This window comes from Sus scrofa, chromosome 16 (genome assembly GCF_054392235.1).
Source record: "Sus scrofa isolate SSC_HxYL_T2T_F1_AM1 chromosome 16, Sscrofa_HxYL_maternal_Yorkshire_Landrace_v2.0, whole genome shotgun sequence".
In the NCBI taxonomy this organism is placed as follows: domain Eukaryota; kingdom Metazoa; phylum Chordata; class Mammalia; order Artiodactyla; family Suidae; genus Sus; species Sus scrofa.
The window spans coordinates 23799553-23816340 of NC_139398.1; positions in this window are offsets into that span (position 1 = coordinate 23799553).

Here is a 16788-nt window from a genome sequence, read left to right on the forward strand (position 1 = left end):
ATAATATAATTTATTTAAAAATGTATAAATCCTAGAGAAATCAGGAAGGTTAGGAAAATGCAGCAGTTTATTTTCTAATACTAGATGTTTTGTCATCTCTTCTTTTGATGTGGAATAAACACTGAAGAAAAAAATGTGGACCCTTTGAGTTTAGGTGAAGTAAAAAATAAATAAATCCAAGGGAATAAATGCTCTAAATAAATATAGAAAAAGAGCATATTTTATTCACTTATAAAGCTTTAGAAATATTTTAACATAGCTGAAGTTAGATTAAAGCTAGTAATACACAGCAAACTTTAAAAACATTTTCCCATTCATGTATAAAATGAGAAAAATTAGAAATTCTTTAGTTTCATTACAAATGACTTATTTTTCAATTGAAAAGATACATTATAGAAAATAAGCATTTGACATTTTTGATAAAATTAAAGTGTCTGTTTTTTTAAAATAATAAGAAACAGAAAGACAAATACCATAGGATATCATTTATATGTGGACTCTAAAATATGGCATGAATGAACCTTTCTACAGAACAGAAACAGACTCACAGACATAAAGAGCAGACTTATGGTTGCCAACAGGGAGGGAGGAAGGAGTGGGATGGACTGGGAGTTTGGGATGCAAACTATTACTTTTAATTTTGTTTTTATCTTCTGTGCTTCTGCTTTTGGTGATATATCTGAGACTCCATTGCCATATCCAAGATTATAAAGAATTCTTATCATTATTTCTGAGAATTTTATAACTTTAGCTGTTAGATGTAGATCTTTGATCTATTTTGTGTTCATTTTTATATATAGTAAGAAATAAAAGGCCATATTGTTTTTCATGTGGTTATCATGACCCCATTACCATTTGTTGAAAGAGTATTCTTTACTTGTTTAATGGTGTGGTGCAATTGTCAAAAATCAGTTGACCAAATATATTTGGATTTATTTCTATACTCTTCACTCTGTTCAATTTATCTAAATGTTTGTTCTTAGAGCAGTAACATTTTTTTGCTACCTTCTTCTTACAGTGAGCTTTGAAATCAGAAAATTTGAGTTCTCAATTTGTAATTTGTAATTTGTTGATCTCAACAGCATTGTCTCTTCTAATTTACCTATAATCCAATATGAATATAAGGATGAACTTTTCAAATCCAGTGAAAAAGTCATTTAGGTTTCTTATAGCAGTTGTCTTAAATCTGATGTTTGAGTAGTTTTGCCATCTTAACAGTATTAAGTCTTAAAATCCTGAAATAGAGAATGACTTTCCTATTATTAAGCTCTTATTTAATTTCTTCAGCAATGTTATGTACTTTTCTTTTTAAATTTTTAAAATTTTTTATTACTCAATGAATTTATTACATTTGTAGTTGTACAATGGTCATCGCAATCCAATTTTATAGGATTTCCATCTCACAACCCCAGCACATCCCCCCACCCCCCAAACTGTCTTGTTTGGAGACCATAAGTTTTTCAAAGTCTGTGAGTTAGTATCTGTTCTGCGAAGAAGTTCATTCTGTCCTTTTTTCAGATTTCACATGTCAGTGAAAGCATTTGATGTTTTTGTCTCATTGTATGGTTGACTTCACTTAGCATGATAATTTCTAGGTCCATCCATGTTGCTAAAAATGCCAGTATTTCGTTTCTTTTAATGGCTGAGTAATATTCCATTGTGTATATGTACCACATCTTCTTGATCCACTCCTCTGTCAATGGACATTTAGGTTGTTTCCATATCTTGGCTGTTGAAAATAGTGCTGCAATGACTTTTCATTGTATAAGGCTTGCACCTGCTTGGTTAAATTCACTTCTAAATAGTTTATCATTTTTGGTGCTATTATAAATTGAATGGTTTTCATAATTTCAGTTTCAGATTATTTATTGTTAATGTATAGATATACAAATATATGTGTGTGTGTGTTGATCTTGTAACCTGACAATTTGCCAATTTTTTTTTCTTAATTTGAATAGTTAAACCTTACCGGCTTTCACCATGGGTATGATAGTAACTGTTGACTTTTCACAAATGTATTTTATCATTTGAGGAAGGCGACTTACACTCCTAATTTGTTGAGTGCTTTCATTATGAAATGATACTGAATTTTGTCAAAATTGAGATAATTATTTTCCCTTTAATCTATTAATATGTTGTGACATATTAATTATTTTTATATGTTGAAATTTTCTTCAATTCCTAGGACAAATTCCAGTTGGTCATGATGTATAATCTTCTTAAAATGCTCCTGGATTTGATGTTCAGTATTCATTGAGAATTTTTGCATCTATAGTCATAAAGCATGTTTTTCTGTAATTTTATTTTTTATCTGGTTTTGGTATCAGGTGGTGCTAGTCTCAGAGAATGAATTAAGAAGTATTATTTTGGTTTTGGGAGAAGTTTAAGAATAAGTATTTTTAATTATTCTTCTTTAAATGATTGGTAGATTTTGCCTTTGAAACCATCCCTCTTGGGCTTTTCTTTCTTGGGCTGTTCTAATTGTTAATTCAAACTTTTCTTTCATATACCTCTGTTTAGATGCTATATTGATTCTTGAACAGCACTTGCCATTTTTGCTTTTCTAGGAATTTTTGCATTTCACCAAGGTTGTCTAATTTGTTTTTGACAATTTTTCAAGTATTACCTTATAATTGTTTTTATTTCTATAATTGTCAGTAGTATATCCCTTTTTCATTTCTGGCTGAGTACATTGAATCTTCTCTCTTTTTTCTTTTCTAGTTTCCCTAAAGATTTATCAGTTTTTTGTTTGTTTGTTTGTTTGTTTGTTTGTCATGCCAACAACATGCAGAAGTTCCTGGGCCAGGGATCAAACTGTGCCACAGCAGTAACCTGAGCCACAGCAATGACAACACTATATCCTTAACCACTATGCCACCACAGAACTCCTGTTTATTGTTTTAAAGAATTAACTTTTGGTTTTGTTGATCCCATTGTTTTTCTATTCTCTATTTTGTTTGTCTCTACTCCAGTGTTCTGTGAACCTTAGAACTCTTAAAGTTTTGTTATTTTTAATTAGTATACTTAATACTTTGTAAAGCTATGTGGGCTTGGCAAAATGCATAGTATCTCATAAATGCAAATACAGTATCACAGTGAATAGTTTTATCACTCCCCCAAATTCACTTGTGCTTCAATTATTTAATCTTTCTTTCTTTGTAATAATCTGCCTATCACTGACCATTTTGGTGGTCTCCATAATTTTCTCCTTCTAGAATATCCTGATTTATATAATACGACACTATTTTCAAATCAGCTTATTTCACTTATCAGTATGCACTTAAGTAGTTTGATTGATCATTATTTTTTATTGCCCAATGGTATTTCATTGTATGGATGTACCATATTTTGTTTATCTATTCATCTATTGAAGGACAACTTTTTGCTTCCAATTTTTGGCAGTGATACCCAAAGCTACTATTAACACTTGTGTACATATATATATATATATTTTTTTTTTTTTTTTTTTTTTTTTTTGTCTTTTTGCTATTTCTTGGGCTGCTCCCGTGGCATATGGAGGTTCCCAGGCTAGGGGTCGAATCGGAGCTGTAGCCACCGGCCTACGCCAGAGCCACAGCAACTCAGACTCCGAGCCACGTCTGCAACCTACACCACAGCTCACAGCAACGCCGGATCGTTAACCCACTGAGCAAGGGCAGGGACTGAACCCACAACCTCATGGTTCCTAGTCAGATTCGTTAACCACTGCACCATGACGGGAACTCCTGTACATATATTTTTGAACATAAGTTGTTAAATCAATTGAATGAATGACTAGTAGTGTAATTATTGAATCATTGGTAAGACTATGTTAAGCTATGTTAAGTATTTATCTTTGTTACTACTCTTATGACATGATTTTTGAGGGGTGTTTAATATTAATGAATCTATGTGTATAAATTAAAATGAAAGCATAAATATACAGTTGATGAAAGTGTGAAGCTTGGGCATCTCTGATCTTTGAACTAGGAAAATGTTTTTTATTTTTTAAATGTTTATAATAAACAAAGAATAATAAATGGCAGAGATTAAATGTAATCTCACAATGTTCAAATTATTTTCTGATTGCCATTTACAAAACAAAACAAAACAAAACAAAAAGAAACCCAACAACAGATTTCTTAGCCACTATCCTAGACATAAAGAGACCTTACTCATTGGCAGTTGCTTTTACATTTTTCACTCATTTGAAAATATTTTATGAAGTTGCAAAAATTTGACTGGCAAAACACAGTTTAATTAGCAAAACATAAGTTCCTTGAAGATTATGTAGTAATTATCAATGAAAATAGTTGGAAATAGTACTATTTTATAATGAGGTAAGAGATTTTATTTAATTATCTATTTCTTCTATAAAAATATATCTGATTTTATTTTATTTCTAACTTCTGGGAAAAGCTTTGGTAAAGTGTATAATTTTAGAAAATAACATATTTCATTGAGGGTATTACTTCATTTCTATATATAGCATTATGAAATTGTCCATTATAATTTTGACTTTCCCTTTACTTTAACTGTTTACGCATCATTACACATTTGGAATATTTATGCATTTTTATTGAATTACTTAAATTTTAACATATTAGCACTACCTATGTATAAAATAGATTATAAGCAATAAGGACTTACTGTATAGCACAGGAAAATCTACTCAATATTCATTAATAGCCTGTATGGGAACAAAATCTAAAAAGGAACGGATATATATGTATAACTGATCCACTTTGCTTACACCTGAAACTAATATAACATTGTAAGTCAAATATACACCAATAAAATGTTTTAAAAATAGTATAACTTTTACTTTTCCATTGGTTTCTGGTTCATAAATACAATTTAATATGTAAAGTTTATGTTTTCTTTTTTTTTCTTTATTTTAGGGTTGCATCTACAGCATATGGAAGTCCCCAGGCTAGGGGTCATACCACACCTGAAGCTGCTGCTCCTGCTCCACATCCAACAGCAATGCCAGATCTGAGCAGTATCTGTGACCTGTGTCATATCTTGCGGCAATATGGGATCCTTTACTCATCACTGAGCAAGGCCAGAGATTGAACCGTCATCGTCATGGATACTAGTTGGGTTCTTAACCCGCTGAGCCACAATGAGAACTCCTGTAGAGTTTATTTTCAATTTTTCATTCGTGATGTAGTAACTGGTACCTAAATAGCCCTTGTGTGAAAGAAAGTACATCAGAACTAGGCAAATCATGTTTGAAAACATATCTCAGGGTGGTTCCCATTATGTCTCAGTGGGTTAAGAACCCAGTTAATATCCATGGGGATGAGGTTTCAATCCCTGGCCTCACTCAGTGGGTTGAGGATCCGGTGTTGCTGCAAGCTGTGGTGTAGGTCGCAGATGTGGCTTGGATCTGGCATTGCTTGCTGAGGCTGTGGCATAGGCCAGCTGCAGGCCAAATTCAACCCCTAGCCTGGAAGTTTCCAAATGCCACAGGTGTGACCCTAAAAAACAAAACAAACAAAACAAAACAAAACAGTGTTCAGGAATCATACATCGGTTATCTAACTGTGGTCCCTTTGAGAAGGGAAAATCACAAGCTGAGCCACCTGTTTGACCTGGCTCTCATGGGCACTTTCCCACTCATGGTGTGCATCAGGCTGATTCTAGTAAAAGAGTGATGGACCTACTGAACTAAGGAGAAAAGAAATTTTGCCAACTGAATTATCTAGAATCCACACAGTATAGCACTGAAAGTGAGAGACTATGCGTAGAAGATATTCTAGATATCCAGGGGGAAGGCTTCTACAATTCCACAGCTGATAAACTAACCAGTCACAAGACTAGACTATCTAAAAAATACCAGCAAGTTGAACACTGAACGAGATACTAGAAGATGAGCAGTGCTAGATTAGAGTATTGCCAGAGTAGCGCATCTCATTCACACCACATTGTAGAAAAACCTTGCGAAGAGATTTGCCTTAGAAGTAAGGACAACATAGAAAAGAAAAAAAAAAAAAAAGCTATAGAAATTAAGCACCACACTGCTAAATGATGTATACTTTAAAGAACTAACTCAAAGCGGGGGTTAGAAAATATTTACAACTGAATCATAAAAAGACGTATCATAATTGTAGGGATTCATCTAAATTACTATTAAAAGGGAAATTTGTAGCTTTATTTGTTATATTGAATACAGTAGGTGTACAATATTATGCTAGTTTCAGTTACTACATAGTTATGAGATATTTGTGTGCATTCTGAAATAATCACCACATAATTCTTGTAACCATCTCTCCTCATAAAACAGTACTACAGTATTACTGGCTATATTCCTTATTGTGTACATTACAGCCTTGTGACTTATTTATTCCACCCCTTCATGCCCCCCCCCCAGGCTATCATTCATTTATTCTCTGTGTAAGAATCTGTTTTCATTTTGTTTTGCTTAATTTTTTTAATATTCCACATAAGTGAGGTAATATGATAGTTGTCTTTCTCTACATGACATATTTCACTTAACAAAATGCCCTCTAGATCAACCTATGTAATCACAAATGGCAAGTTTTGTTTGTTTGTTTGTTTTACAGCTGAACAATATTCCATTGTATGTGTGAGCTTGTGATTATATAGTCGCTTCGCTATTATCCATTTATCAATGAACAATCCATTTAGGTTGTTTCCATATCTTGGCTATTGTAAGTATTGCTGCAGTGAACATTGCTGTGCATAAATATTTTTTGAATTTGTGTTTTTCTTTTCTTCAGGTATATAACTAGAAGTAAAATTGCTAGATCATATGGAAGTTCTATTTTTAATTTTTTGAGGAACTTCCATACTGTTTTACACAATGTCCATACCAATTTACAATATCCACAACAGGGCACAGTGCACAAGTTTTCCGTTTTTTCTACATGCTCACCAACACCTGTTACTTGTTCTCTTTCTGATGATAGCCTTTTGAAAAGTAGGAAGTGGTATGGCAGTGGTTTTTATTTGCATTTCAGTGATGGTTAATTATCATGAGAATCCTTTCATATGTCTGATAGCCATCTTTTTGTCATCTTTGGGAAAATGTTTATTCAGGCCCTTTACCCATTTTTAATCAGATTGTTTTCTTGATGTTGAGCTGAAAAATAAAATAAATGTATAATCTATAATATATCACTTAGTGATAGATAAAAAAACACCTTTGTAATGTTTAAGATTATTTCAAGTGACAGAGCATGGTGTAGAGTATTTATTTTTGTTGGATTGGCCAATAGAGATCTCTCTGCTAAAATGACCTATAAACAGTGTTCAAGTTTCCCAGAATTGTCATAACAAAGTGTCATAAACTAGGTGGCTTAAAACAACAGAAGTTACTATCTCACAGTTCTGAAATCTAAAAGTCCAAAAGCAACATGTCATACTTCTATTGAACTGTAGTTAATTTACAAGGTTGTGATAATTTTTGCTATACAACAAAGTGACACAGTCATATTTATACACATATCTGTTCTCTCTCAGATTCTTTTCCCTCATAGGTTATCAGGGAATACTGAGTAGAGTTCTCTGCACTATACAGCCCTGTTGGCCAATCATTCCATAAATGTTGGTTTCTTAACTTAGAGTATACCCTTAGGAGAATTCCCAGACTTTAAATGGCCATTTAAAAAATAATTTTCAGTTGTAGTTACTTTGCTGGGACATAGGTACACAAAAATTTTTAGGTTGCTATTCTGGAGTGGCATGAATAACATATTTTTAAAATACTTCTTGGTAACTGGTAGAATATATTCTTCTACTTTGCTTATTATTCTTCAAGTGTAATTTCTTATTTGGTTCTTGGCCAAATAAATATTAGAATCAGTTACACAATGACATCTGAAAACGATTTGTGTGTCATAAGAAAAAATCAGGAGCGATGAAGAACAGAAATCAGTAAAATAGATAAAATACAAAAAATAGGGAGTTCTCATTGTGGCTCAGTGGTAACAAACCTGACTAGTATCCATGAGGATGTAGGTTCGATCCCTGGACCTGCTCAGTGGGTTAAGGATCCAGCTTTGCTGTGAACTGTGGCATAGGTCGCAGACACAGCTCAGATTTGGCATTGCTGTGTCTGTGGTGTAGGCCAGTGGCTACAGTTCCAATTCTACCCCTAGCCTGGCAACCACCATATGCTGTAGTAGCGGCCCTAAAAAGACCAAAAGAAAAAAAGAAAAGAAAAAAAAAAAGGCAAAGTCAAAATTTTTCATGGGAAAAAATTCAAAAAATCCAAAAATTTGTACTAAAATAAGGCTATTTGCAAGATGTTGTTGTAGTTAACTACTACCTAAATACCAAGAAGCAGTTAGTTTCTTAGAAGATTTGTTTTAAAAAAATAGAACATATCATGTCTAACTTTTTTTCATATTTAATATACTAGTGATTTTTTTTAATTCTAAAAGGAAATACAAAAAGTATATATGTAGACCTATTTATCTTTATTTTTTTGTTTTTGTTTTTTGTTTTTTTGTTTTGTTTGTCTTTTTGCTATTTCTTTGGGCCGCTCCTGCGGCATATGGAGGTTCCCAGGCTAGGGGTCGAATCGGAGCTGCAGCCACCGGCCTACGCCAGAGCCACAGCAACGCGGGATCTGAGCCACGTCTGCAACCTACACCCCAGCTCACCGCAACGCTGGATTGTTAACCCACTGAGCAAGGGCAGGGACCGAACCCGCAACCTCATGGTTCCTAGTCAGATTCGCTAACCACTGCGCCACCACGGGAACTCCCTATTTATCTTTAAATGACAATGAAAAACAAATTCTAAATAAAGGATTATATAATTGGAACCACAATTTATTTCTTAAATGGACAAAATGAACTCTGCTCTATATTTCAAGAATGTATAGATGGCTTATCATTGAAAGATCTGTTAAATATAAACCAATACATTAATAAATTAATGGATAAAACAGTTTGATTTTTCAGTAACCAAAAGATGGAGAATCTAACACTATATGCTTAAAATTAATTGTCAGAGTATAGAAATGAATCTGCTTAATTATTTGAAATAATACACAAAAAGTTTGCTAAAATGTAAAAAAAAAACCCAGTATGTGTATGATAAGAAGTCATTTCTGTTACTTATTCCTCATTAGCAATAAGTAAGTACTGTTTGTTAATTTTGATGAATCCATAGATAATTTGAGCAAGTACTGTTTGGCTCACCTCAGTTGGACTCATTATATTTCAGTGGTTAGCTCTATGTCTGGCTGGAGACCAGCTATTCTAAGAAGGCCTCTGATACATAACTGGCAGTTGACTGTCCTCTGAGTTAACTGAGGAATCAGACAGTGTGTTTCTCAGGATCCATTATATTAGCCAAAATCTTTTCCCATGGCAGAAGCAATTTGCCAATAGAGTGAAAAGAACCATGCCAAGCTTTTTGAAGCTTATATTTGGAAGTGGCACAACAGTATTTCTGCTACATGCTACTGGCAAAAGCAAATCATAAGGCCAGAGCAGAAATTTGGAATGTGGAAATAAACTCATCATGAGAGAAGCTGCAAAGAAATATTGTTGAAGATATAGAAACAAAGTGGGCTCAGAAGTCAGGGCTGTTTTTGGAATCAATCTACTAAAGAAACAAGAAATAAAATGGTCATTGTTGGTAATAGGTTCAAGCATCTACAAAATTTAAACAAACCATACATAATATAGATAATTCTTTTGTGAAGGAAACATATGTAAATGATGATAATGTGGAGTAAGTTCAAAAAATGCATCTGAAGCCCATAGTAAATATGTATATACATACCTATATACATACAAGTATATGTAAATCTTTGTAATATTTTATTTTGGAATGGAAAAATAACGATGTTATACATAGAGTTTTGAATACTCATCAAGTTTCTCATATTATCAACACTCTTCATTATAACAGTGTGCATATATTTATATGTATATATCGTTTAAAAAATGATATCAGTACATTACTATTAACTAAGCTCCAGATTTTATTTGGATTTCACCTGTTTTTCCAGTACTGTCTTCTCTCTTTTCCAGGATAATTTATTAAATGAATATAAATTTGATTATATGAATTAAAATATTTAATTAATTCATTGACAATCTTAACTGAGCATCGAATATATAAGCAGCTAAAAGAACATCCACAGAGGAATATATTTAGAGTTCACATTTCACAAGTGTTATTACTCAGAGTGGTAAAAAATGTAAGCATAATGATCCTAGTAAATTAGTGACAAAAAAGTAAAAGAAAGTAATGGATTCAAAGAACATTATAGAACACAACATATTATTTCCAGACTATTAAACATGACTGTGATGAACAATTGCAGGTGCTTAAAATCTCCATGACTTCATAAAGCCGTTAATTAAACACTGAATGTCAGAAGAAAATCACTAACACTGTTTCTCAAAGGAAGGTAGATGGCCACCTGTATCTGTAACCATTCTGGAAGATGGCTAAAATCATAAATTCATGTCCATTATCTAAGGTCTAATGAATTGGAATACTAAACAGATCCATCTGAAAGTCTGACAATATAATTAATATCTCAGATAGTTTTGTGCACATTACTAAGTCACAATGAAGAGGGTCTGTCAAAAAAAAGTCTTCATTTTTCATTTTGATGATTGATCTTATGTGTCAGACCTGGCTGGGCCATGATGCCCAGATATGTGTGGTCAAGCATTATGCTGAAAGCTTCTTTCAGGTTTTTTGGGGTGAGGTTAACATTGAGATTATGGATATTGATTAAAGCTGATTCCCCTCCATAATATAAATGAGCCTTATCTAATCAACTCAAGGCCTGAATGGAAAAAATGACTGAGGAGAAAAGAAATCTGCCAGCAGTTAGGACTCCAATGTCAGTTCTTTCCTGGTTTTCCTTCCTGCAGATTTTTGACTTCCACCCTCTATAACCACATGACCTAATTCCTTAAAATTAGTTAAATAAATAAACACATACAAATTTATATTTATATGTATGTACATATGCCCTGGTGGATCTTTTTCTCTAAAGAAATTTGACTAATATATCCATGATGTACTGAATTATTGACCTTCAGAATTTATATTTGCCTCACATTAATATGCTGTTGGTAAATACCCAAAGGATTTTGAACATAGACACATTGTTAGGTCAAGGCAGAGCTGCCCCCACTATATATAAAAAGACCTCAGGCAAACATTTCTTATCCAAATTCCTGATCCTGGTTCCTTCTAGTCTTGTTTTATTCTCTCTATAAAAGTTATTTTATATCTCATTTTTAAGATGCTTGAAGATATTTTGGTTTAATATTTATTCTTAATTAAATACTCTTCTTGAATAAAATCTCTTCTTATTAATCCTAAATTTGTTTTGATTTACTGATACATATTACATGCACTTTTAAATGACTTTTTAAAATAGCTATCAGAATCTAACAAAATATATGTAAGATCTGTGTGTAAAATTACAAAACTGTGATGAACGAATCAATAAATAGATATTACATTTTTATGAATAAAGATTCCATATTGTCAAGATATCAATCCTTCTCAACTTGATCTATAGATTCAATGCATTCTCAATCAAAATCTCTGCAATTAATTTTGTGGATATTGACAAACACATTCTACGTTTCATATGGAGAGTCAGAGGACCCAGAATAGTCAACACAGTATTGAAGGAGAAGACCCAAGTTCAAGGGCTAACACTACCTGAGTTCAAAACTTACTATAAAGCTACAGTACTCAAAACACTGTATTGGAGAAACAACAGACATATAGATCAATGGAACAGGATACAGAGCCCAGAAATAGACCTATATAAATATAGTCAAATGATCTTTGTCAAAGGAGCAAAGGCACTACAATGGGAAAAAAAAAAAAATATTTTCCGCAAATGACGGTGGAACAACTGGATACATACATGCAAAAAATAAAAAAATAAAAAATCTAGATGCAGATCTTACTCCCTTCACAAAAGTATCTCAAAATATATTACAGATATACATGTTATATGCAAAACTATAAATCTCCTAAAAGATAATATAGGAAAAACCCTAAACAAGATTGGACATGGGTATGACTTTTTAGATACAGCACCAGAAACATGATCCATGAAATAAATAATTAATAAGCAGGACTTCATTATTATTTTAAAACTTGCTCTGCATTACACAATGTCTGGAGGATGAAAAGATAAGCCACAGACTGGGAGAAAATATTTTCAAAAGACACACTTGATAAAGGACTGTTATCCAAAATATATATATAAAAAAAAAACACTTAAAACTTGACAAGAAATCAAAAGCCCATTCAACAAAATGAGCCAAAAACTTTAACGGCCATTTCATCAAATAAAATATACAGATGGCAAAACAAAACAAAACAAAACATGAGAATATCTCACATCATATGTTGTCAGGGCAATGGACATTAAAACAACAATGCAATACCACTACCTTCCTGTTAGAATAGCTAACATCCAAAGCACTAACAAACACTGAACACTAGTGAGAATGTGGACTAAAGGGAACACTCATTCATTGCAGGTGGAAATGCAAAATGACACAGCCATTCTGGAAGATAGTTGAGTGGTTTCCTACAAAACAATGCATCATTATCATATAATCCAGAAATCGTGTTCCTTTGTATTTACCCAAAGTAGTTGAAAAATTATGTCCACAGAAAAACCTGCACATAGATGTTTATAGCAGCTTTATAATTGCCAAACTTGAAAGTATTCAAATGCTCTTCACTAGGTGAGTAGATAAATAAACTGTGATACATCTACACAATTGAATATTATTCAGGTCTAAAAAGAAAAGAGCTATCAAGCCATTAAAATAGATGGAGACCCTTAAAAGCAAGCAAGAGAAGCCAATCTGAAAAGACTACATACTATATGATTCTAACTATATGACTACAGAAAAGCAAAGAGAGAGTGTAAAAAACAGTGCTTGCCAGGGATATGAGCGTGGAGGCATGAAAAGGTAGAGCCGACTTTTAGGACAGTGAAAATACTCTCTATGATACTATAATGGTGGATACATGTTATTAAGCATTTGCCCATACCCAGAGAATATGGATACAAAAAGAGAAGAGATGAACTTTTCTCACTTATCAAAAATTTAGGCTGAATCATGTGAAACTGCCAACTTTATATTATCAAATATTTGAGTGCCAGTAATTTTGAAGGTTTCACTTTATATAGATGCAGATTTTAATTAAATATGAGATACATGTTAGCAGTGTAATTTTAAGTTTATGGGGATAATTCATTGTGTGCCAACTTTAGAAAATACATCAGTATAATTTACTATAATAAGATGAAAAAATCATTAGACCATTTTTATAGATGCTGATAACAATCACAAACAAACTTGTGGTATGATAAAAAATTATGACTTAGATTGGGAGATACTTCATTCAAAAGACTTACCAGAGGAAGAACAGTATGACTTCAAGATTGCAAATGTCTCAAAATCAGAGAAAAGGCTTTGTTTTACAAGCAGAGGTAGGCAGAACTAGTAGGAACTTCGTGGAGTAGGGTAAGTGGATTTGGTGAGCAAATGGCGAAATCAAGTTCTTCAGCAGGAAATGTTTCATTTGATGGTCAGCAGTTAAGGGGTAGGTTATGCATCTTAATGCTTGCTTAAACTTAGGGTGAGCCAAAGTTTAGGACTATGAGGAGAAAAGCCCTACTAATATTATGCAAAGCCAAGTCTGTGGGTAAATAATGGGCATTTGTGAGCACTTGCTCCAGAACTACCTATGTATCAGGCACTGTCCTATATTCTTAATAAATATGAATCTATTTAATTATTAAAATTCAAGTTCTGCAGGGAAAAATTATGGTGAATACTGTTCATAAATCCACGTCTTCTCTACAAAATAATGTGTCAAAAACAAGTCTTGGGGGAACACTTTATGTCAAAAAAGAAGTAGGAAATGTGATCCTGCACAAGATCTGGTAGGTGGAGAGCTGGAAAAAACTATTCAGCATCAGAATCAATTGCCTTGTATAAATAGTAATTGCAAATCATAGATGATCTATAAAATGTCCTTAAAGGAGAATGTGGGAGGTGCATCCCATGAGTAAATCACCATATTAAATAGGGATGGGATAAGAAAGAAGCTGAACAAAGTTCTGTTATAAAAATGACCACAGTCACACTATTTCACACCACACATCACATAATTGCCATCATCCCAGGGCACATAGGAGACAGGGAACTTTTGTGACAATGATCACATGATGTAGAATATTTTGGTGTGCAGGAAGTTCCTCTTTCATATTTTACACACTATTGTTTTGATTTTGCACTAGTCATCTTAGGGTGGTCACCTGTAAGTGACAATTTGTGCAATTTTAGTGACTAAAACAATCTAAAACTAGACATGTATATATTCTTTGATACATGTATAATATCTAATATTAAGGTACTAAAATATGTATTCTTTAACTCAGTTCTAGAAATATACAGCTAATCTTTGACCACCTGGGTTTGAACTGTGCAAGTCCACCTGTACTTGGATTTTTTTCTAATAAATACCTGTAATACTACAGAACCCTCACTTGGTTGAATCCCAGATTGGAGCTGCAGATAGGGAGGGCCAAATACAGAACTTGAACATACTGGGATCTTGGTACCCGTGGACACTTTCAGGAATGAATCCACGGTAGATACCAAGGTATGGCTATATTTAAACATCAACATAACAAAGGCAATATTTTCTCAGAGACTAATATGGATTACATTAATGTAAACTAATGCGGAATTATAAAAGTGAATGTGCTATTTTGGAAGAAAAAAGATTAGATAGATAGATAGTGTGTGTGTGTGTGTGTGTGTGTGTGTGTGTGTATAGGTTCTATATGAAGTATTAAATGCATGTAGGCAAGTTAACTTTGAAATGTTTGTGTATAGAACTTAAATGAAAAACAAAATGTGTTTGATATCTTTCTTGCTATTTCTCTTTGAATCAGTTATGGCAATTCAAAAATAATTTAGAGATCATTGGAATAAACTTGGTATATGCACTTACTCATATTAAAGTAATTCACATTATTAAAAAAAAGAAAGAACTCTCCTTAACAAAGAAATTAAAGAATGGTGATTAAGAAAATATACAGATATTTTCTCAATTTTGATTACTCCTGTTACACCATCTACTGGTAGCTTTTGATAATGCTATCCATCCCCTCAAAAACAATTCACTTTTTCTAAAATATGTTATACTTTTTTTATTGACCAAAAATATTTCAATATTTCAATATTTGGTCTTTATTTTCCTAATCCTCACTCCAGAATAAGTTTCTAAAATCATGGGTTTGTCTCTGTCCTTTACATACTACTTGCTTTGGCAATTACAATATGCATTGGAAAAGTAATAGTGTTCTGACCTCTTTGAGGTTAGAAATCATGCTGGTAAAGACAATGCTAATTAGTAATTAGAATTAATTGGTTTGAAATCAAGTGTTTATGAAAAGTCTTCTTTGAATGTACCACACACATGTATACATACACACCAATAGACTATGTGAACCATTGTATACTATTATAGACATAGTTGTTTATTGAACTGCTTTCTCCTTCTCTTTATCACTTTCTCTTGGCTTCTTTATATCTTTATATCATCAGGATTAGGTAATTATTTGTAAAAAGAGAGATCATAATTTGTCGATGAGTGTATTTAGTCAGGCTGCCACAGTAAAATACCATATACTAGGTATCTTGAACAGCATATTTTCTTGTATTTCTAGAGACTATAATTCTAAGATCACAGTGTCAAAAGAGGTGGTTTTTAGTGAGACTTTTCTTCCTGGATGGCAGATATATTCCTTCTATGTCCACACATGGCCGTTCCTCTGCGCATGTGCACTTTTGGTGTCTTTTCCTCTTTCAAGGAAATCAGTTCTTTGGGATTATGACCAGACAAATATATCCTCATTTAACCTTAATTGCCTCCTTAAAGGCCAAATCTGGAAATACAGTCACATGGGGGTTTAGGCTTCCACATGAATGTTGGGGGGTGCAATTCAGCCCATTAGCAGGCCTCTGAATTGATACTAATTTTAAATAAAGCAGTCTTCCAATATGTACCATTTACTTGGAAACCATTATCCCTCTATCTAGTGATTTCCTTGGAGGTTTCAAATCAAATAAGAAGTGTGAAACATGGAATATACTTTTGCTCACAAATATGTTTATCAGTGTCCTTAGGACATGAGACTTAAGCAATGCCTTTTACATGTTTTCAAACTGAGGCACACATAGAAAATTATAGTATTGTACAATGTCCTAGAGTTAATACACATGGCTACTACCGGCAAGAAGTCCCACGTGTCTAGAACCCACCCAGAAGCTCAGGCACCAAGGGAATCTGCACTTTGACTCATTTATGGCCCATTTGTTGAACTGTTGACACTGAGTACACTAAGAAGCTATGAAAAAAAGAGACAGATTATGAAACTAATTACTGCGGAGAACCTGATGTATTACATTAATGTATCCTCTATTTGCAAAAAAAAGAGAGCAGACAGATGATGAAAGATGAAAAATGTGCTACCATTTATGTCTTCTACTCAGAAAAACTTTTTCTTATCATGTATTTAGTAAAATATTTTAAAGCCTTTAAAATTATTTCAATAAAGTATATTATAGTAGAGAAAAACACATGTTATAATATTAAATTTTAAAGTTGTATTTGCACAAGCCACATATACAGATTTATGACTATAATGAAACATCCCGTAATACTGAGCATTTACCCCAGGAATAGATAATTTCATTTTTATTACCTATTCATTATTTTATGTCTACCAAAATAAATAGGATTTAT